The 23000-nt window shown below is 46.2% G+C and overlaps 1 protein-coding gene across 7 annotated transcripts in view; it reads right to left on the bottom strand.

Moving 5' to 3' along the window:
* Positions 1 to 23000, bottom strand: part of PDZD2 (PDZ domain containing 2) — a 387522-nt gene that overhangs the window by 247043 nt on the left and 117479 nt on the right. The window contains exon 1 of one of the 7 annotated variants that reach the window (XM_082382132.1): positions 10822 to 21234. The exons of the other annotated variants lie outside the window; for them this stretch is intronic. The gene's annotated coding sequence lies outside the window, so the exon portion shown is untranslated. Of the gene's footprint in view, positions 1 to 10821; positions 21235 to 23000 lie in introns of those variants that run through there. 7 annotated transcript variants of the gene reach the window in all.

Here is a 23000-nt window from a genome sequence, read left to right as displayed (position 1 = left end):
AACGAAGAGTAGCCCCCGTTTGCCGCAACTAGAGAAAGCCCGCATGCAGCAGCAAAGACCCAACGCAGGCAAAAATAAATAAATTTTTAAAAATAAAAATAAAAATAATTAAAAAAAAAAAAAGAATTAGGGAAAGATTGTGACGGCGTGTGATACATGAGTCCCCGTGTTCTCAATGGCCCCCAAGGCTACTTGTGTGCCATCTTGGCCTTTAAAAGGGTAGTGAAACTGAGCACGACCCTTTGGGGCCCTCCAGGGTACAAAAGCCTTTTGGTGTCCCCCATTTCTTGTTTGTAGGAAAAAGGCTTCAGCCTCCTAGACCGTTCCTGAGTTCCAGAGGGCAGATTCAAACAGTTAATGATTAGAACAATAGAGGCACAGGACTCCTGGCTCCTCCTGAAGGGATATACATAACAATATGATACAAATCTCTGAGTTTTTCTACAGGAACTAGGGTCCCACCCGGGTGGAGGATGGGAGCTTCAGGCTGAGCACAAGCACGAGGACCCCAGGCTGGCTGGAACCGGAAGGCTGATGAATGATTCCTGCAGCACCACCCAGTTACCTCACCACCGACCAATCAGAGGAAGGTCACACACCCTGCAGCCTTTAAAAATTCTTTGGAGCATGAGTCGCCCCGTTCTGCTTGCTTGGCCCTACGATAAACATTTCCTGCTCCAAACTCCAATGTTTCAGTTTTTTGGACCTCACTGTGCGTTGGGCACAGGAACTTGGGTTCGACAGCAGCGGGAGTGTTGCCAGAGCTGCTCCAGGTCTTTGCTCACAACCCTCCAACCCCCACCTTTAGCAGGAGTTAACATAAATCTTTAGGTTAAAGAGTCCGGAGATAAGAAAGGAAGCTACCAACAAACAAATAAAAAAACCCAGATGGAACCAGCTGGGACCAAGATGGCGACCGATCTGACCTCCAACAGACCTTGAGTCTCATTATATGTTGATTTTACTACATTAGCATATTAAATGACACACCTACCAGAGGCCTTGACTGGACATTAAGGACCAATAAAAAGGATAGTAAGCGGGTGGCACCCCACTCCTTCAAAAAAGCCCTACCCCTTCCCTGCTAGACTAATGCATACGCCTCCCCATCATTAGCCTCACTCCTTCTCCTTTTGTCTTTACTCTTTAAAATTAAATCCCTCTTACCACATGGGCGAGAAGTTGATCTGTGAACTTAGTTCCCCCTTCTCCATCCTTTGGCCACTGAATAACGCTTATGCTGTGTGCATCTCAGCTTCAGTTTCATTATTCGGCTGCTTGAACCAGAAGAGGAAAAGAACCCTCCCCCAGCCGCGGCAAAGAGCCTCAGCCAGCCTAGGGCCCGAGCAGGGTCCATAGGACTTAATTCCATAACAGGAGAGAAATGAAGTAGAGAGAAAATAAGATCAAAGTTTGTAGAAACAGAAAGGAAATAGGCCAGAAATCATCAAATCATCGATTCTACTCTGGGCATGAACCTTGGGGAGAAGCCTGGGGAAATGAAGAGGTTGGACCCACTGTCTAAGATCCTGCTGTTACTGTGTCTGTGCTAATGTCCAGGGGCATGTGCATAGTTAAAAGATGTGGCTGGGGAAGGTCACTGGTAGGCCAGAGAGATGCCACAAGGTGAGCCTGACCTTGGTCAACTTCCCACCATCCATTTCTTCAGGCTCCCAGGCTCGGAAACATGAATTCTGTCAGCACATTGAAAGATAGAGATATACAGTTACCAGCAGGAAAGCTCATTCGTTAACTTTCAGTTGGAAAATACAATTATTAAGTGGGCAGGATGTTTGCATGAACCTGATCAATGCCTGTTTTCCCTGCAGGCAGGAGGCAGAGGAAGGCAAACTGCAGAACAAGGAGAACCAGGTGAGCATAGGAGGGCTTCCCAGCTAAGGCACTCCCTCCTACTCCAGCCTGGGCTTTGCAAAGGAAACTGTCCACATAGCCAAGATTCCCCTCCACCTGACAACATTTGAAAAGGTATCACCCACATCTGGCTCCTGGAGGTTTTTTCCCTGTTCTCTGCACTAACTACCCCCCTTCGATTTACACCCCTTTCTCCTAACCACATACCATATAACATCAGTATGGTATGATTTCTATCTTTTGAATTTTGAGCACTATCGTATTTTAGTCTATCCTCCCCAAGATTCCTTTGATTTTATATGTTTTGATGGACAATTTCTTAACTTGGATATTCCTGAGGCTGGCTATTCAATCATGCATGATGTATTTACTAGTTTAATTCTCAACATAGAAAACTTGTCTTTATTTCTAAGGTCAGGGTTGTGAGGCGGGGGTCTCACTATTGCCCCCAAGTACCAAGAATACCTTCCAGATTTAACCAAACTACAGGAGGCCACAAAGTGGTCACACAGCAGCCCCTCCTCAGCACGGCTTTGATCTGCCCAGACTGGTACATAGGAGAGCTTGAGTGAGGCAAGGGCAGGAGAGACAGAACTAAAGTCACGAAGAAAAAGCCAGGGGAGTCGATTCTCTTCTCACCGCTCTTAACCCAGAGCCCTGCCGAGGAGCCGTATGCTGCTGAGATTCCAGACGGCTCTAGCATTTCCCAGAGCCCTGCGGCCCTGCGGCAGCATCCCCGCTACACAGATGGGGCAACAGATTGAGAGGGGACCTGCGATTCAGTCGGCAGGCAGAAAGCTAGGTGTCCATGACGTCACCCAAACTCTCACTTGGGATTGGAAGCACATTCTCATCCATCAGGCAGAGCCTCTCACCAGGCTGGAAATTGGAACCAAAAAAATCCTTTCTAGTTCTCTGCATTGGAGAAAATGTAGGCACTGGGGCACAACTATTTGGGAGACATGTAGATGGTTGAGTCCATTATGGGTTTAAAGTTTTAGGACAGTAATCTAGTTTTTTCTAAGCCTGCAGAGATGGGTGCTATGGGAAAGACATGCTCCCCGGTACCCTGCTGGGGTGGGGAATTACCAAGATTAGCAAATCGGCCATTACCTGCCACCCACCAACTTCCTCTGAAGCGCTTCCAACACGCTTTAAGCGTCCTGGCCATTCCCCCTGCAAAGCTGGGCACGTGCCAAGTCAGACTCGAAAGGAATCCTGTGAAAATAACTGAAGACCTGTTCTCAACTTGAAATCGCAAGTCTCTTCGCCTGTGGAGGTGATTAAAAACTTGGCCCACCTCCCCATGCAGATGTTCTTGCCCCCTGCCTGGCGGGCCCCAGTCGCTGGCTCTGCTCTCTCCTGCTCTGTCTTGTTACCCCCTTCATGTCCACTGCTCTCCAAGACTCTCTCCATTTCACCTTCCACCCAAGTCCTTTCCCACGAGTCTCATGACCAGAAAAGAAATGGAAAGAAAGACCCTGTGCTCCTGGGGTTCCTGGGTTCTACAAGATAAACACAGATTAAGCCAATGAGGATTCCTCAGAGAGGAATCATTCATTCATTCACTCGTTCTTTTAACAAATATTCATTGAGTGCAGTAAACAAAGCAACATCCTCACCCTTAGGAACTTAAAATCTGAAGCAGTCTTCCGAAGCTGGGCCAAGTCTCAGAATCACTGGAGGCCATGGTGGTTTTCAGATAACTGCATTTTTAGCAAGCGTTTCAGGTAATTCTGATGTAACAGGACTTTGAAACTATTCATTGGGTAGAACAAGAGGTGCCACAACTCCATGACTCAGAATGGAGACCATGGGAGGAAAGCCAACTCTAATATCCTAATGTTTCAAAACATTAGGGAGCCCCTCCCAGAAATGGGAGCCCCCTCATTTCTCATTCATGTAGGGCTGTTAGATTTAGCAAATAAGAATATATAGTGCCCCATGAAAGGATGCTCAATATCATTAGCTACTAGAGAAATGAAAATCAAAACTACAAGGAGGTATCACCTCACACCAGTCAGAATGGCCATCACTAAAAAGTCTACAAATAATAAATGCTGGAGAAAGTGTGGAGAAAAGGGAACCCTCCTACACTGTTGGTGGGAATGTAAATTGGTACAGCCACTATGGAAAACAGTATGGAGGCTCCTTAAAATACTAAAAGTATAGTTACCATGTGATCCGACAATCCCATTCCTGGGCATATATCTGGAAAAGATGAAAACTCTAGCTCAAAAAGATACATGCACCCAAGTGTTTATAGCAGCACTATTTACAATAGCCAACACATGGAAGCATCCTAAGTGTCCACTGACAGATGAATGGATAAAGAAAATGTGGTGTATACATACAATGGAATATTACTCAGCCATAAAAAAAGAATGAAATAATGCCACCTGCAGCAACATGGATGGACCTAGAGATTACCATATTAAGTGAAATAAGTCAGACAAAAACAAATATCACATGATATCACTTATTTGTGGAATCTAAAAAAATGATAGAAATGAACTTATTTACAAAACAGAAACAGACTCACAGACATAGAAAATAAACTTATGGTTACCAAAGGGGAAACGAGGGAGGGAATTAGGAGTTTGGGATTAACGGATACACACTACTATGTATAAAAGAGATAAACAATAAGGGCCTACTGTATAGCACAGAGAACTATATTCAATTTCTTGTAATAACCTATAATGGAAAAGAGTCTGAAAATATATATATATATATTATATATATATATATATATATATATATATATATATATATATATATGTCTGAATCACTTTGCTGTACACCGAAAACTAACACAACATTGTAAATCAACTATACTTCAATTTAAAAAAAAGAATATAAGTGCCTAGTTAAATATGAATTTCACATTAAAAAATGAGTAATGTTCTAATATAAGTATGTCCAAATATGTAGTATACCTTAATATATGTATGCACCATGCAATATTTGGGACATACTTATACTAAAATTGTATTCATCGTTTATCTGATAGTCAGGTTTAACTAGATGTCCTATATTTTACATGGCAACTCTATACCTACCCCATCCCAAATGAAGCTCTTAGAGCCTTTGACCTGCATGCCTTCTCTGCCTTTTGTGAAGCAATCCTACCCAGCATCTCTGTCCCTGCCTCAACAGGCCTTTCACTTCCTCCTGGATGCAAACGTCACCCATGGGCCAGGGTCACCCACACGAGGTAGGCAGAGAGTGAATGAGTCAGCTCCAGGATCATAATTCCTCATGCTACTCAGAGGAACTTCTCTTCCCAGTTCCCTGTCACCTCACCCTCTGGTCTCACGTGTCCAAACCTGCTACTTGCGGCCCAGATGCCATCCTTGAAAGCCCCTGCTTGTCTGGACTCTGTAAATACTGGTCCTCTCTGGCCAGCTGACCTGTTGTTCTATATAGTACAACTGTGTCATAAGGATGAAAGAAGACAAGGAATATTAAAGTTTGATGATCTTAGGACCACAATCTTCTGTAGATTTACAACCACAAACTTTTTATCAGTTTGTTTATTTTTCTGGGTATGGTTTTATTTCAACAAACTAGCTAAAAAAACTGTTTGAAAGTCACTAGAGTATAGAATTGGCAACCAATTCTATGGCTTATTTTGAGTTGTAGAGGACACATCTGACTGTCTACCCAGGATCTGTTCTCTCTTTTTTACTCCCTAACAGAATTCTGGTTTTTGTTTAGGGATTCATCCAATCTCTTCTACACAGCAGGTGCCGCAGCTGTAGAGATGGGCCTGACTGATCAATTGTAACGCCCTTCCCTTGCCAGCAATGGTTTCAGGAAAGGTCAGGTGACCCAACACTGGTCAACGAGTCAAGGTGAAGCCTTTCAGGGGTCTTCTGGAAAACTTTTCCTCACTCCTAAAATAAAGTGCCAAGAAGTGATGGTCCCTCTTCTTCCTCTGGATGTCATCAGGGCTGAGTTGGATGGCTAGAATTGCTGCTGCCATCCTGATACCAGCCTGAGATGAAGCTTAATGCTGAGGATGGCAGAGTGAGAGGGAAAATGAAGTTGGGACCTCGATGACATTGTGGACACTGGAGAACCACTAAATATCCTTTCTGTTGAAGCTGGTTTGGATAGGATCTCTATTACTTGTACATGTGCTTGGAGCTTCTATTAAAAAGGAATGTCAAAGGCAGACATTTAAACTTCTGAGATTTGCAGCAATAAACATGGATCTACCTGTCCCTATTTCTACCCAGAGGGCAGAAATTTGCTCTTCCTTATTTCTCTATGGATATTACCCATAGTAGGAGCAGAATTGACTAGCTTTCCCTTTTCTATGAGTCTGAATAAAAAGAGCACTAGTTTAATGTTTGTTGACGAAGTGTTGAAAGTAAATTTACTGCTACCTCGGGAAAAACCTCCATATTTAAGCATCTTCAGACCCACAAGAAGCAACACATGATGTTTGAACTAACTTATGCATTTTTCTCTGGAGCCCAGGCAGCTGCATAGGCCGGAGTTCCTCACGCATCTTTAAGGTGCAGAATTCTACAGCTCATGGGCAGAGCTCTGGACCAACTACACCACACTCTACTTTCATGCCCTTGACTTTTCCTACCCCCTTCCCCTCCAGTGAGTGTTGAGCTAGCCCCCTGGCTTGGGGCTCCCACTCTGGAAACTCTACCCATGCTGCCTTCTCCTGTTTCAAACATTTCTATAAACCTATACATGACTTCTTCAGAAGAGGGCTGACTCTGGGCTGTTGACTCCGAAAAAGTGAGTTTGCGTCTCAGGTATTCTAAATGGTACAGTAAAGCAACTAGAAACTAATGACATCTTCAATCCAGCAATGACACAACTAAAGTAGTGGATGGCTCCAAGCCAGGGGCTCTTATTTCAGTATGGTAAGACCGAGACACAGTAAAGGAAGAAAAGAAAATATAACATGGATTAATAAAAACCAACACACAAAACTGGCAAGAGGATAAAAACAGACATACCAAAACGAGGCCAATTCATTCCATAAATATTTACTGAGTGCCTGCTACCCTGTGCCAGGCATGACCACAAGTTGCCAAAAATACAAACTAAGTTCTGTTTCTGCCCTCAAGAGATTCCCAATTTTCCTAGGGACAGACACATAAATAACTTAAGATAAATCTTACAGAATGAAAGAATTCACAAAGTGGGAATTGGGGGAGGTGGGAGTCACTTACACAAGCCAACTCATATGGAATTCTCAGAGTAAACACATAGGCTTTATATTCAGGCAAAAAAATGGTGGCGTGGAAGTTGTGGGACCTGGTGGGTGGGGGTGGGAGGTTAGTGTGTGGATTGGGGCTAGTTATGTTTGGCCTTCCCTCCTGTCCCGAGGAATTTGACCTTCCACACGTAGGCAATGGATTTTGGTTGTTTGGGGTTTTTATTTATGTAATTATTTAAGCAAGGAAATGATAGGACCAAATTTGTGATTTCATTGTAGAAAAGTATCAAAATGGGAAAATGAGGAAGAAGGTTACCAAGTAGTTTTGACTGTTTTCATTCCTCAACAATCTCTTTGAGGGATATTCTCAAAAATAACTGTTTTCATCTCAGGGAAGTAAGTCCATGAGTGGTTTTTCACCTTTAAACATCTGCATTTTCTAAATACTTATGAACACATATTACTTTGCTGATTTTAAAAACAGTTTGTGTGTGTGTGTGTGTGTGTGTGTGGAGAGATATGGATGGGATTTCTATAGGCTCAGTGAGACTGGACATCAGGAAGTCCCCTTAGAAGACTCCTCTTGGCTCAGGTGTGATATATGATCACTTGGACCGAGGCAGTGGGGACCACGTGGGAGTAGATTCTTGGGCTATTTCAGAGGCAGAGTTGACCAGTCTAGGTGACCACTTGGAAGGAGGTTGGTGGGGAAGGGGCTAGAGAAGAGGAGTCAGAGATGACCCAGGGGATTGGAGAGACCTGGGGCTTACCCAGCAGAGAGGCACCTTATTCACGCTGGTTCTGTCCTTTGCCTCTTACGCTCCGGGCAACTGAATGTTGCCCTCTTGTCAGGGCCAGACTAGACTCCTTGCCATTCTCTATTCACACGACAGAGGTAGAGGCGAAGGCCAAATCTTCCCTTCTTAGAGCTGCAACAGTGGACCCCCCCCACCGCACCCACTTACAACACCCCGAGCCCCGCACCTAGGCAGTCTTAGTTGGAAACTCCCTGTCTGAACTCACCGGGCCTGGGAGAGCCACAAAGCTCAGCCTCTTTGAAGGCAGTTAAAACTCCAGTGTGGGAGACCTTTGGCACCAACTACTTTTTCCACCTCGCCGACTCTTACCATAGATGTAATGGTCCACCAGGCCAGGAAGGCCAGTGTGATGATACCTGGAGCCAAGCGGGAGATGACTACACACACACACACACACACACACACATACACACACCACTGCTGCTTTGTGAGTGCAGCCCTCCACTCCCTCTGCCCCTTGCAACTTCCCAGAGCTCCCATTCAACAAGGAAAACATGGATCTGATTAGCGGGTTTGACATGGGCCAAACAGTTGCAGCCCCATTCTCATCCACCAGACAGGAGGGGGGCCAATTTCCATCCGAAAAAAAAAAGAAAAAATGAGTGACAGCTCTAGAGCTGGGCTGGCTGGGCCCGGAGGAAGGAGAGCAAAGGACAAAATCGCCTCTATTAAGTCAAATCCATCCTGGCATAATGGATTGTAGAATCAGTTCCAGATCACCATTTGCTTGATCACATTACTCTGTCATTTTTTTTTTTCCAACTACATTTCTATTCCTGCCACCTAATAAAGTTCGGGTCCACTCCCCACTCACGTAAGGGTCTCCAGAACACGAGAAACAGGCAAATTCTAAGCAGAGGGCGACATTTACAATTAGCGGCATAGGCTGTGATCTGGCTCTAAATTCCGAAAGGAAAACGATTTTGATTCAAAAAGTAGGTAATTTGATACAGACAACTTTCAAAAGTTTAGGCGTAAGACTTTTGCACTATATTGTGAGGGAGGCGAGGCTAATTAGAAAACAAAATTTGGTCAGTGGTATGCCCTTGATGGTCCCCAGAAGCTGATTGGTAAATTATCAGGAATTTTGCAAGCTGGTTGACATCACGTTGGTAGTTGGAAATCAGCTATGGTGGGCGCATTTACACCATGGAAATCGGTAAATGCTACAAATCATGATGGCCTCTCCCTCAGGCACTTATAAAACATTTACCAGCACACAACTGAGTATGATCCTCTTTTCATTTAAAGGTCTATTTATATACACGTGTGTGTGTGTGTGTGTGTGTGTGTGTGTGTGTGTGTGTGTGTGTGTGTGTGTGTGTGTGTGTGTGTGTGTGTGTGTAAAAAGCCAGAAAGTACAATAGCTAAAATATTAACCATTTTAATTCCAGGTGATGAGACTAACAAGTACTTTTATCTTCTTTTACTTTATATTTTTTCCTACAGTGAACATGTATTCTTCATATAATAACCAACCTTCTGGCAAAGGGAGCAGTTCCCTTCTCTTCTGAGCTCTCTGACTCACCCCTTTCCTCTCCTTCTTCTCCTTTAAATTTCCTCCTGCTCTGACCTGCCAGGTTTTTATTCCCTGTGTAGGGTGCTGCTGAAATCCCAAACTACTCACCTACCCCCAGGCAGGCAGAACGCCAAGTAATGAGACCAGGTGAGCGGGCGCCAGGCTCCAGGTGCACAGAGCCCAAACTCAGCCCACGCTAGGCTCAGCTGTGGGTGGACGGGGGGGCGGGACTGGCTTCTGCCCTAGCCGTAAAGCTGGTGCTGGTGATGTAACCAAAGAGCAGTGACCAGCTGTGGAGAGCAGGAGTCTCAGCCCAGGTGACCCCACGCTCTGTGGATGGGACCACACCACCCTTCCATGCATTCATATCTGCTTTCACCCGCTGCATACTGGCCTTTCCAGTAGGTTTACAGAGCAGGGCAACCACTCTCAACTTTCACATCTAGTATCTCACTGTATCCTTGCCATGGCTGGGTGTTCTCTCAGTTTACCAGACATAAACCCAGGCACAGAAAGCCCGAGTGATTTGCCCAAAGTCCCCCAGCCAGGAGCAGAGCTGGGACAACAATCCAGGTATTAATGCTGAAGTTCAGGGTTTTTCCCTTGACTATATCAAATATATCATAAGACCCTGAATTTACAACTGTATCGTTTGAATGAACCGAGCTCCCATTTTCTCATGATTAAAAATGTCTAAGACAGCCTTTTTGAGTAAAGGAAAGGGGCTACTAACCCCAGTTTGACTTGGTTTTGGAACCAGTTTCTGGTCTCTGCAGGAAGGTAAGATTCCAAGATGTTTTTTCCTACTTTCTACATATTCCCTGCACGAGAGACTTTTGAGTGTGGGGTGAATGCTGGCATTATTGCTGGTGTTGCTTCTCGAGCACTTTCACTTCCTAATCCCACAGACTGTGAGTCTCAAGACCCACCTGCTTCCTCCAAATTCCCCACCTCCCATGAGGCTGAGAGGGCTGGGGTACTGAGGACTGTCTAACGCTCCACGGGATCTCTTCAAGCGGACAGAGGACAACGTGTGTGTCCACAGTGTAATCCAGCTCTGGTCGAGGGCCTCCTGGCTCTGGTTACTCAGCCAGCCTGCAGAAACTTCTGGTTGGCCGATGATTGGCAGAGAGGCCTGGCCCTGTGCAGAGGGGAATCCCTCTAAAATCAGGAGGGGCTGCCCGCCAGGCAAAAGTGTCTAGGAACTAACTCATGAGCAGCTTTAGAAAAAAGGCAGCACTGATTTCAAAGTCTTGTTAGCTAACCTGTGAGCCAGAAAGGATTTAAAATTTTTATCCAATATCCTTTAATGCCGTCCTTGGGAGGTGAAGGAATCACCATGATATATAAGACAGGGGCCAAGTAGTTGGGGCTCGGGTGCCCAGTCCTGCCCCCTTCAATGCCAACTGGAGTACACCCACCTTTTTCTGATGCATGTTGGGTTTTCTTATCAAAATCTTACTTTAAGGAAGGGTCCCAGTACCTAAAAAAAATAGTTAAGTTTGAAAGTTACTCATCTAATCTAACCATGTGTTAAAGAGGTTGAAGAAACTGAGGCCCAGGGAGGCCAAGTTCAGGTGGAAGTGAGTGGAAGGGCTGGGTCTTTCCACTATGCCCACAGCCACTCTTGCTTCAACCGTCCTTTGACTAGGCGGGCAGTTGACCTTGGCCTTATGAAACACTCCGATCTTTCTGGTCTACCACAGCCCTTGCTCTTGCCGGTGAGGAAATGATCGACTCGTTTTCAGTTTGGACCTGGCTCCACCACCTGCACTTGTCTCCTTCTTGACTTAGATTTCCTGTCCATGGATGCTGGCCAATCCAACAGCAGACCTGCCAGACTCTGTCTTACCTCCACATCCTCTGCCTCTCTGCACGGTGCAAATCCACACCAGCTTTGGTGGTCCTGGGAACTGCCAAAACACTCCCATTGACCTGGGATGGAATAGACTGTAATAAACTCAGTGCCCTATGCCAAGTCTGCCCTGACTCAATGTTACTAAAGATGCTGCTGATAAACTTAGGGAGGACAAGATAGCTATACACAAGATAAACACCAAAATACACTGCAGCGTCTACACAGAGACTAGGAATCCCCCCGCCAAGAGTTCTGAATAGTTACATGAATAATAAAATAGTCACAGACAAGCCCTATATCACTCTCTACTTCCTCTTCTGTCAAATACAGAGTGGCAGAACTTCATCTACTGTCACAGAAGGTCCCAATTTATGAACAACAAATACATTAGACTCAAAGCTCATTCCCAAGCAGTTCCATTAAATCGTGCTTATTTGTACAATCAAAGAATTCCTCCTTTTACAAATTGCATCGTTGCAATGTCTCCTTTAACAGCAAGCTTCTCTAATGATTTAACCACACACTCTTCTTTACACACACACAAAAGAAGCCATGCAAAATTTTCAAGACCACAACTCCTGCAAAACAGTGAGGTACACTTAAAAACTGAAAATGATAGGCAAAAGAAAGTGAAAAGACAGAAGACAAGACCCAGAGCTGAGGCGATTCACAGCATAGTTGCTTTTTTTTTTTTTTCTAACACTGAAAATCTAAGAAAGCTGCAGGTACAGCAGAGAAACTGCCTTGGTTTGTTACTTTACACATAAAGCTTCCCTCTGAATGCAAGTGTGTAGAACTCTCCAAGCCACTAGATTTCGTTTGTATCAGACAATTCTGGGATGGTCATTGCTATGAACGCCTCTCTCAAGGAATCTGACCTGGTCCAAGGAATCCCAGAGCCCTAAAGACCAGGTGAGTTAGCACCTGTTCTGGGCCTTCCGCGTATCCTAGCCCTGTTTACAATTTCTATCCCCGCTGACAGCCAACCACAGCCAGTGAACTAGGAACAGGGAGTGCCCCTGGGTTACCTAGACTACAGCCACTCAGGATGAATTGCCCAACCCCAGACAAGCCCCCCAAACACTGTCTCCCCTCCCAAATGCCAGCTGCACATGAGACTCGCTGAAGCACACATGAGGGATACATCCATTGACTCCATTGGTTCCCTTTGGCCCACACGTCTCACGGAGCCTGGCTTGCACAGGCTTTCTTCTAGCCTGGGGGAGACACAAGAGTGCGAGCGTGAGGTCAGTTCCCAGGCCTCTGACACCACTGCTTGGGCTCAAGAAGCTGCGATAAAACTAAATCATCTGACACTTCTTCTTCATCCTCTTTTCTTTTTCTTCCACAGACAGAACAGCCTCCAAATGGGACCTACTTTCCTTTGTTTGTGATTATACAAAACTCACAATGCTTTTCCTTGAGCCTGATGAGTATTTTCAGTGACATGCCTTTCATCTTTGGAAAGAGTGAGCGTCAGCCTGCCAGAGCACGTAAGTCTTGGTGAAATGACCGAAGAGGGCAGATAGGTTATAAGGACTTCACTGGGGGACCCATAAGAAACTTCACTGAGCTCAAGGAAAAACAACAACAACAAAATCCAGATCCGGTTCCTTGAATGGCATTAGCATTTAGTCCGAAAGTTTTCATCAACAAGAATCAAGACGTTATTGATGAGCTAAGTGACTCCAAAACTCCTTACCATAGCCTGTGTCCTGTGACTGTGGACTTCGGCCTCGCTGGAGCCCTGCCACACTCCGAAAGCCACTCAGGCACATCCAAATTCTGCATTTTGCATTAAAAATTGATTGACTTCTTCCATTTTTCAGTGAATCAGAACACAACAGGATTTTAAAATATCAGGAGGAACAACTTAAAACTAAAAGCCAGCCTCCTAGCCTGGCTGGAAACCTCACTCTATTAGTCAAAATTAAGTTGATATTGATTTTTTTTGCCCTATTTGTAAACTCGGAGGCTGTGCACTTTTTAATGTCTGATCAGCTGTCCTTTTCTGATATCGAAATGCCGAATTACAATGGGTAATTGGAAAACATTTGCTTGGTGATTTTAGAAACGTCGCTGCTGATCTGAAGTCTGGCTCTAGGGTTCTGATCCAAAGCTTCCCTTTTATCCTCAGTGAGGTGAAACAGAGCCTGCTGAATGTTTACTGGACAAATTGTCCAAACTAGAAACAGACTTGCAGCCTCGGAAGCCAACTATGTTGGCCTCCATCCAGGTTAGTTCAGCTTCATGCCCCATCCAGGCTGTCTGGTCAGCGCTGACTCAAAGACAAGCCACTCAAGCCTGAGGGGTCTGGAAAATCACCGTGTCAGGGAGGTACTCACAAGCACACATCCACCCTCTCCAATGGAAGGACCCAGATTTCAAGCTCCTTGAGCATCGCCTCCCGCGCGGACTTCATTCCACTACCGTTAAATAGTTCCAATTCATTCACGCATTCATTTCTGAAAGCATTTACGGAGAACCACAGGGGCAGCGCTGTGCTCAGGCAGTACAAAGGTGAACAAAACAGGCATTGCCCCCATCTTTAGAGAATTTGTGAGCGTGAAGATCAGGAACAGGATTACAAGTGTTACACAAGGGGAAGCAGAGGGCGCTGTCGGTTCTCAGCCTCAGCCTCTCGCCTCTCCCTACGTGTGAGCCCCTGTGATAACCCCAGCCCTCCACCTACCCCTGCTCAGCACCGTCAGTAATTGTCGGGGCAACCGTTCACATCTGGCAGGAAAGATCGGAGAGCGGCTCAGCAGTGTACCCCTAGACTCGGCATCAATTCATCCCCGTCGCTGCTTCCGTCCTCATCATGCTCTCAGCTCTAACCATCGAGCCTCATCTATCTCTTGCTAGTCCCCATCTTAGCATCTGGAAGACCGCCCTGCCTCTTGCACCGACAGCTGGAGTGTGTTGCAAGCTGCCTGTCTGCCCGCCCTTCACTGAGTTCCACCAGCCTTCGGAGACCCTGGTGCAGCTGTCTGCCTGAACCACAGCGTGCTATTAGTAGATCTCTATGATATGAAATCCTGCCCACCTCACCTGGTGGACAGACACCTAACTCCAGGACCTGGTTCCATGCACCTGGTACCACCTATCCTCTTGCCATTGGCTGCGCCAAGCCTCTAGGTGCAACAACTCAGAAGGAAGTGCTGATCTCACAGGTGGAAAGATAGCCTAGTGAAGAAGCCGCTGTTCCAAAGGAGTGCATCTGGTTGTTCCCAATGTATTACTCTGCCTTCAAATATGTCACCAAAAAATATTTGGCGAGGGATCTCGCTACCTAAATTGGGACAAAGGGAAAATAGCTAAATACCAGTTGGCATAAGGGACCTGGATAAATCCTCTCAAGAAGTATGGGTTAAGAACAAACCAGGAAACAAGACAGGAGCCATGACCTCAGGCTCAAAGGAGATCATGCATGGAAAAGTGAGGGCCTGAGGGAAGACCCTGAGCCTGCAGGCAGGCACTACATGGTCACACTGCCCAGCTCTGCACTGACTGGCCGGTAGTGTGGCCATGGGCGACTATATCATCTCGCTGGGCCTCTGTCCTCATCATTAAAGCTGCAGATGATAAGGCCATCTGAAACCTTTAAATAGTCCTCCTCTTCGAGCTGGTGGATGGATCTTTTATAAAACATCGTCAAAATGGGTCAAAACCATCACGTAGAAGAGAAATGAATACAAGGTATTGAGTCATCTAGTTTGAAAGATCAACTCAGACAATGAAAGGTTTGAACTGAGGAACAGGTACAGAGCAGCCAGACGTGTTCTACTGAATAACCAAGAGCCACCGGACTGAAGAGCGTTCCATAATCAGGTACATTTGAGAACTGCTGTCTGCTGCACACTCTTCCTAGAGTCGTTATTCCTACTGAAGGCTCTGAGCAGTCCTGTACTGTAGACACCAGCTTAAGGCTTTCACCAGCGCTGTTAAAGCTTACTGACCATGGAACTCTTTTTTATATTTATTAGCATCTTTCAGATGTGGGCTTGCAAGTTTCAGATTATGGGATATAGTACTATAAAGGGAATTTTTTTTAAAACATAAAGAAGCAAAAACCAAGCAGGCATAATCTTAATTTACCATTTTGAAGCCTAGGCAACAACTCACAGCTGGATACATATTCAAGGTCATAGCTGGCCTCAGCCTTCTCTTTCTTACTCAGTGACCCTTGGGTCACTGCAAAGATATGGTCCAGCTGGGAGAAGTGGTGACCTCAGTCTTCACCAGCCATTTCTTATGGGGCCCGAGGACACACAGTACGCTGTCAGCAAACCAACCAACACAGAACTAAATCATGGTGATGTCTTCCTGCCTCAGGGACACGCCTCTGCTTGCTCGGAGACTGCTCAGGGACAGCTAATTGCTCTTCAGCTCAGGCTACACAGCTTTCTCACATCCACTATTCCCCGGGGTCATATTTTCTCAAGCTGCATTTTTCAGAGAATAGGGCAGGAGGAAGAGGAAAAAAGAAGAGAGGGTGAGAAGTGGTGGGCAGGAAATTGCTTTTTATCTTCATTGTAACTTAAATTACCATCTTCAAAATCCTTCACTTAAACCAATAAAAAAAAGTCCTTTCCCAATTTTAGCTTTTGGGTGTAAAGTTGAAGTGTGAAGCTCCAAACTAGAGGGAAGTGTGGCCACTGATGGTCTGGGAGAGAGGAGTATCTTCCATGGAGGGGTAGGAGGAGTTTCCTCTCTGGGCGCTGATACGCCGGTCACCCTTAGCAGAAGTGTTGTAGGAGTGGACAGCAGGTGCCCTGCCCAGTGTTCTGGGGCTTGTCTCCTTAATGCTTCTGTCTTCAGTATTTCAGGGCCAGACGATCCCCCTTTCATGTGAGGCCTCTACTGTGACTCATTACACGTTGATCTCATATTTTATTATTTTATTATCCTCTATTTTCAAATTCTTTGAAGACTGATTGTGTGCTATTGGTCACTTCCAACTTGTAGTCACGTGACTGGCCTCGAGAAGCTGGTTTCATGCCCACCTGGGTTGCAGGAATCTCTTAACTGGTTTCTGGATTTCTCACAAAGGCAATTGGTCCACGTACAGTTGTTGAGTAGATGTCTCCCTGGGGAAAGAGGTGTCTGGGACTTACTATTCTGCCATCTTGCTGACGTCACTTCCTCTCCATCTCCTCAGTTTCCATGTTCCTAAATTCATGTTATATGTAAGAGCACACACACCATTAAAATTCATATGACTTATTTGCCAGAGTGGTTCTTCACCTCTAAGTTCTTTCCCTCCAGTGCGGCTTGTGAACATCACTCTCTTTTTGTGGTAGGCGGTGGTTGTTATTGAGGATGGTGAGGGTCTTTATTTTTTTGGTCTGCCCTAAAGAAGAAACCACACAGCTGGTAAGGGCAGAGCTCCGTGGCTGAAGTGGACGGCGGGCTGCATGCTGGGGACCCGCCCGGAAGACTGGGGACTGCTTTCCATAGGAAGCAGGTCAGGTTGACAGTCCAATACCAGAGGGCCAGTGGTGGCTATAGCCCTTGGCATGAGGTACTTTGTGGGCAGGAGCCAGAGGTCATGTTGATGCTGGCAAGTTTCACCCTGGCATTAAGAAGTACTGAGGGCTACTCTCAGAGCCCCACAGCTTCCTAGGACACAGACAATGATGTCTCAGTCATTGCCCTCACAAACCAGTAACTCTTATTCAAAGGAAAAAGGCGTTTCTGACTTCTCATAACTCCCTGAGTGCTTAAAAAAAAAAATCACATTCTTAATTACCCGCTCTACTGAGCTCCACCTTGATTTCAAGTCAAATTATTCCTAGTTTGCTCATCGCTGTGGGGAAGTGTGTGGCAGAGGGATGGGGACAGGAGAAGAGGCTGAAAAATGCCTATAAATGTCAGGCCAAGTTTAAACACTCCAAGTGGGAAAGACACTAGAGATAGCAGACTGGATTATCTCTCACATTCAGCCCTCCATTTACAGTCGCCTCCCTCCCCAGTCCTGATTTATTTAATGCTTCCGTCTAATGAGCTTTGATTTGTGGCCAACGATTGCACTCAGCCAGCTGTACTCAAAACCACCATGACACATGGCTTCCATCAAAGTTGTTGCACGACTGTGAACTGGTTCAAGCGTTGAACAGTCTCACTAAAGGGAGGGAAAGGCCAATGGTAGCATAAGATGTGCTGGTAACTTTTGGAAGGTGAGTCGGGCATCAGAGGGAGTGACTGAGCAGGAAGGCAGATACCATGAAGGTGCTGAAATCGTGAATCAAGATTGGGCAGCCGAACTTGAGGCATTTGGCTGAGGCTTGTCCTCTCCATCGATCACCATCGTGGTTGTGGTCACAGAGAGCTGAGTCTTGAAGACCATTGGAGGTCGCCCCACTGGGGTCAGCCCCTGGCCCTGGAAGAAGCACCTGGCTGTGAAACTTACAACAAGAATTAGTCAAACACATGTTGGTGAGGATGTGGAGAAACTAGAACCCTCATACATTGCTGAGGGGCAGGTAAAGTGGTGCAGCTTCTGTGGAAAAGTTTGGCAATTTCTCAAGGAACTAACACAGAATTACCATTTGTATTCTGAGGTATAGACCCCTGAAGAATTGAAAACAGGTGTGTAAATAGAACTTGTACACGAGTGTTCATGGCAGCACTGTTCACAACAGCCAACAGGTGGAAACAACTCAAATGTCCATCAACTGAAGAATGAATAAACAAAATGCGGTATATCCACACAGTGGAATATTATTCAACCATAAAAAGGGAATGATATTCTGACACGTGCTACCATGTGGATAAACCTTGAAAACATTATGCTAAGTGAGAGAAGTAGGTTACAGAAGGCCATATGATTTCGTTGATACGAACTATCTAAAATAGGCAAATCCATAGAGACAGAGAGCAGATTAGTGGGTGCCAGGGCTGGGGAGAGGGAGATGGGGAGGGACTGCTTAATGGGAATGGGGTTACCTTTTGGGATGATGAAAAGGCTCTGGAACTAGATAGCGGTGATGGTTGTGCAACATTGTGAACGTACTTAATGCCACTGAATTGTGAATGCACTTAACGCCAGTTTAAAATGGCTAAGCAGTCAATTTTATGCTTTGTGTATTTTACCACATGCACACATAAAACAATTAGTCTTGGTCAGTTATGTGCCTGCCCTACCCCTCAGCATTCTGTTTTCGTCCCTGTGCCTGCTGGTCTTCACCTCTGACTTTGCCCTTGGCCAGTGCTTCTTGGACTCCCCGTGCTTCTTATTCTGGATACCGTGCTAGTGATTTCCAAGTGTCAGGTCCCCAGTCTGGCCCTGGCCTCAGCCTGCTCACATTAAGGCCTTCAGCTCCTGTCTAACCCCAATATACAATCAAGGGAATGTGGTCACCACTTCAGTCTGATATTACTGCTGCTAAATCAGTCTGGTCTTTACACAAAAATATAAATAGAGTCTATTCTATTATTCTGCTCATGACTTTAAAAATTAAAAATCCTATGTTAAAAAAAATTTTTTTTAAGTACAAAAAGATAAAAATCCTCAAGCTGTATGACAGATATCCAGAGGCTCTGTCTGAATATTAATTAGCCATGGTATCTCAACATAACGGCTCACAAATTCTCATTTATCTTTCAGTGCCATGAAAATTTTTGAATGAGCTAACTTATTTTGACCACCTCCAGAAAGTAAGAAACTGCCTATTAAGCCAGTGTGCATGAACTGGTGGACTGTTAATATTCAAGTGGCCTTTCTCCTATAACATTTAACCAATTGGCATGAGATGCGGGCAGCAGAGACATGGTCTTCAAGGCATCGTGTCCATGGAATCCCATTATATGCTTGTTTATAATCCAGATGTCCAGATGCCCAGAGATTCTGGTTCAGGAAATTTCCATAAGGTCTCTTTGGCTCTTACACCTGATCCTTCAATGTCTGCTTCAAACCCTCCCATAGTAAATATCAACTTGGCCACAAACTTACCCTCTATCTTTTGGGAGGAGGTACCAGGGGCAGTCCTGAGCCCTTAGCTTTCTCCTTTTCCTCTCTGAGACCTCTCATGCAAACTTCAACATTACATTTCCAACCATCTTCAGGACAAATCTAGTGGGATGCTCTGACTATGTTAAAATCTGGACTTTTAGACATGCCTCCGTTTTTTCCCTCCAAGGATACCAACATTCTAATTATTCAAATTCTGGGTGTTGTCTTTACTTTCTCCTTCTCTTTTATTTCCCCAAACCTCTTTCTCTCCTTTAGAATGTCTCTCAGATTCTTTTTTCTATACTCTCACTGCTACCGCCCATTTGGAAGAGTCTGATTTCCTCCTGCCTACCCTGCAGTTGGTCATCAGGCTAATAACCAGACTGCTGGGATACTGCTGCTGTTGTCATTTTTCCATTTTGGTGGCTCTTCCTGTGGTCTCTTTCCCATGTTATCTTCGTAAATTAAGAATCTACAACATCACATTTGAATTCCCATCCTGGCATTCAAGACTCTTGACAGGTTGGCCCCATCTTATCACTCAATACCTCCTAAACGGCTCCATCCCACCACCCCACCCCACTGCTGCTCACACCACCAACAGAGTAAACACGTTCCCACCCCAGAGCTTCTGAAACGCCCTTCCTCCCTCCTCTACCATATCATTCATTTAACAAATGTTATTGCAGCTACTGTGTGCTGGGGATGAAGTGCTTAGGATACCTGAGTGTGGACAAAACAAAGAACTCTTGGGATCCCATGGGACAATTACATTCGGCTGCTCTACAATCCATATCCCTCCCATTCTCTGACATCTAGTTCCACTTTCTCCCAAATGTCATCCTGATAACCCTAGGCATGTCCAATTTTTCCCCTATTTTAACTGTTCACACCACTTATTGTTGGCATCATATTCCTCAGTTCACCAGCATATATTGTCTTGCATAGTTCCCTGATTATTCCTCTAGGCTTGTTTCATGGAAACTGCTGAAGTTATTTCACACCCGGAACTATGTTTGGTTCACTATTGTTCAAGCACCCGGCACATTGCCTGCACATTTCCTAAGAATCACTCCCAGTGCATGACGGATGCTCAGTAAATACATGTTTTAATGCAATTCTGCCTGAGTTCAACATAACAGCCACCACTCCAATGGCCACTTTATCCATTAAGGGCAACCCTCCTCCACTCCTACTCTGCTTCCTTAAGGAGATGAAATATTGGCCAAGAAACACCCTCCCCACCCCTCCCGCCTGCTTCGCCTAGAGCAAGATGCCCTCAAGCCTCTCCTGGGAGATGCTCTGCAAATACAGGGTCCTGAGGTTGGGAGAGGCCGTAAACCATATCTCCTCTTGGAAATTCATGACGCATTTTCTCATTTTTGATCATTTTTTATTTTTAGCCATCGGAATGAAGAACAAAGATATGGCCCCTGCCATCACCGAACTTAACCTATTAATACTTCTGAGAAGCCCCTTGGTAAAGAGATTTTAGGTTTGTTTAACTGTGTTTTCCCAAACCTTACTCACTAGAAGCACCTAACAACATTCCATGGATCACATGCTGGGCTCCAGGCGAGAGGGCAAGCCAATCAGGCGAAACCAAAGTTTTGGGTGAAGGAACAAAGAACTGATCTTTTAATTTCATACTAGGAAGCTTCGCTCCCCTGGAAGCCTCCTCAAAGAGCCTGGTGTGTGTGCACTGACAGCTGTTCAAACGCATCCTTGTTAAAACACAGTGCGGTTATGAATAGGGTGGTCCCAACACACATTGACTGTGCAGCAGCTAGTCACGCTGTTCGCCCCCAGGCACCCAGAAATAACAACAATGGAAACGATAGAGTAAGAGACTGGGGGAGTGGGTGGGCGCAGACCAAGGGAGGCAGGGGCTGATGATTAGAAGTTCCGGTCCTGGGGGCTCGCTGATCGAGGATTGTATGAGTCTTGCTAATGGGGTTAGAATTGGGGCAAAGCTAATGGCTCAGAGAGGGTGAGAACCTGCTGGAAACTGAGGTGGAGGAGGAGGAGGAGCAAGGAGTGGGGAACACAGTTAAGCAGGACTGGGAACATGCTGTAATGAGAGAACCCGGGGTGGGGGGGGGGGCGGCGAGAGGAGGGAGAGGCGGAGGCTTCCTGGGAAGAGTGGAGCTGCTGCTCTGACACTTTATTCCTCTAGCATTTTGTTTTTAAGGCAGAGACCATACACTTTCCATACTTTAGGAGGAAATGGGAAAATTCTGAAATGGACACATCTATCCACCTGGGGTGCCTTCTCTGCCCTTCTGCTTCTGGAGAGAGAAGATGGAAAGGACAGGTTAAGAAGGGAAGGGAAAGAGGAAGGAAGGGAGGAAGAAAGGGAAGGGAGGGAGGGAAGGAGGGGGGGAGAGAAGGAAGAAGGAAAGCAGGGAGGGAAGCAGGCAGGAAAACTCTTCCTAAAAACACATTTTGAAGAGTTTTCCTGCCTGCCTAGAGAGTGGCATGGACTTATACATTACCAAACGTAAAATAGATAGCTAGTGGGAAGCAGCCGCATAGCACAGGGAGATCAGCTCCGTGCTTTGCGACCACCTAGAGGGGTGGGATAGGGAGGGTGGGAGGGAGACGCAAGAGGGAGGGGATATGGGGATATATGTATATGCATAGCTGATTCTCTTTGTTATACAGCAGCAACTAACACACCATTGTAGAGCAATTATACTCCAACAAGGATGTTAAAAAAAGCACACATTTTGGAAAACTCAAAATTAGAGGATTTCCCACTTGAAGATGACACATGACCACGGGATTGTGTCAGGTAGGCTCGTCCAGGGTCCATGTGTGACAAGGTACATCCTCCCAGCGGCCGTCAACTTCCCATCATGTCCCGCGTCCCCAGCCCCAGAGCCACGGAAACATGTCAAGGCCACCCTTAGGCGTGCTGCACCCCCAGACCAGAACCTGGGTACCTCCTCCACCGTCTGAGCTCTGGGGTGTCCCCTCACGGCACCCCCTGGGCTGGAGGGGCTGCCTGACCCTGCTCCACCTCCCCTGGGAAGCCCCCCACTCCTGCTCTCCCCGGCGTGGTGGCCGAAGGCGGGTAGCACGCCAGTGCTTCGAATTGCTCACAGACTGAACAAGATTTGTTGAGCCCCTGCTAAGTGTCAGGCTCAGAGAAGATATAAAATACAAGTGCCTTAAGGTCCAGGCCCTCAAAAAGTTTCCACTCCACTGTGGGTGAGAACGGGAGGAGGCACTTCCCAGGAGAGGCGCCTGTGAACCCAGGGGGCTCGTGGACAGAGCTGCCAGCAGACAGGCTGACAAGACACACGAAAGAGACGAGCCACCGCACCTCCCCCCTCCCCCCGGACCCCGGCCTGGGCAGTGACCGCTGCGGGCAGAAGGGACCAGACATGTGGAATGAATTAGGGAGATAGGCAGGAGCTGGAATTAACAGCACAATAAAAACAAGAGTTAATTCACCCTCAGAAGCCGGAGCACTTCACAGGGCGCAAGGTTGGGCCAACGGGCCCCGGCTGACCCCTTCTCTTGACGTGAGGCTCCCAGAAAAAGCACCGTCCCGCGCAGCTGGCGGCTCGTCGGGAGGAAAGCGACAGGGTCAGGGTGGACCTCGTGCGTACCCGGGACGGAAACTCGCCGATGCTCTGGCGGGGTTGAACCAACAGCAAAACCACCCTGACCGTTCTCTTTCACACTGAGACTTTTCCTTACGAATGTGCTGAGTGTCACATCAGCCAGGAAGCTGTCCTAGCCCCTGGGAACTGCCATTAACGTTCTTAATACACTGTAAC

This window comes from Balaenoptera borealis, assembly GCF_965194805.1.
Source record: "Balaenoptera borealis genome assembly, chromosome: 2".
In the NCBI taxonomy this organism is placed as follows: Eukaryota; Metazoa; Chordata; class Mammalia; order Artiodactyla; family Balaenopteridae; genus Balaenoptera; species Balaenoptera borealis.
Note: the sequence above shows the minus strand (reverse complement) of the source record. Positions and strands in the feature narration are given on the sequence as shown.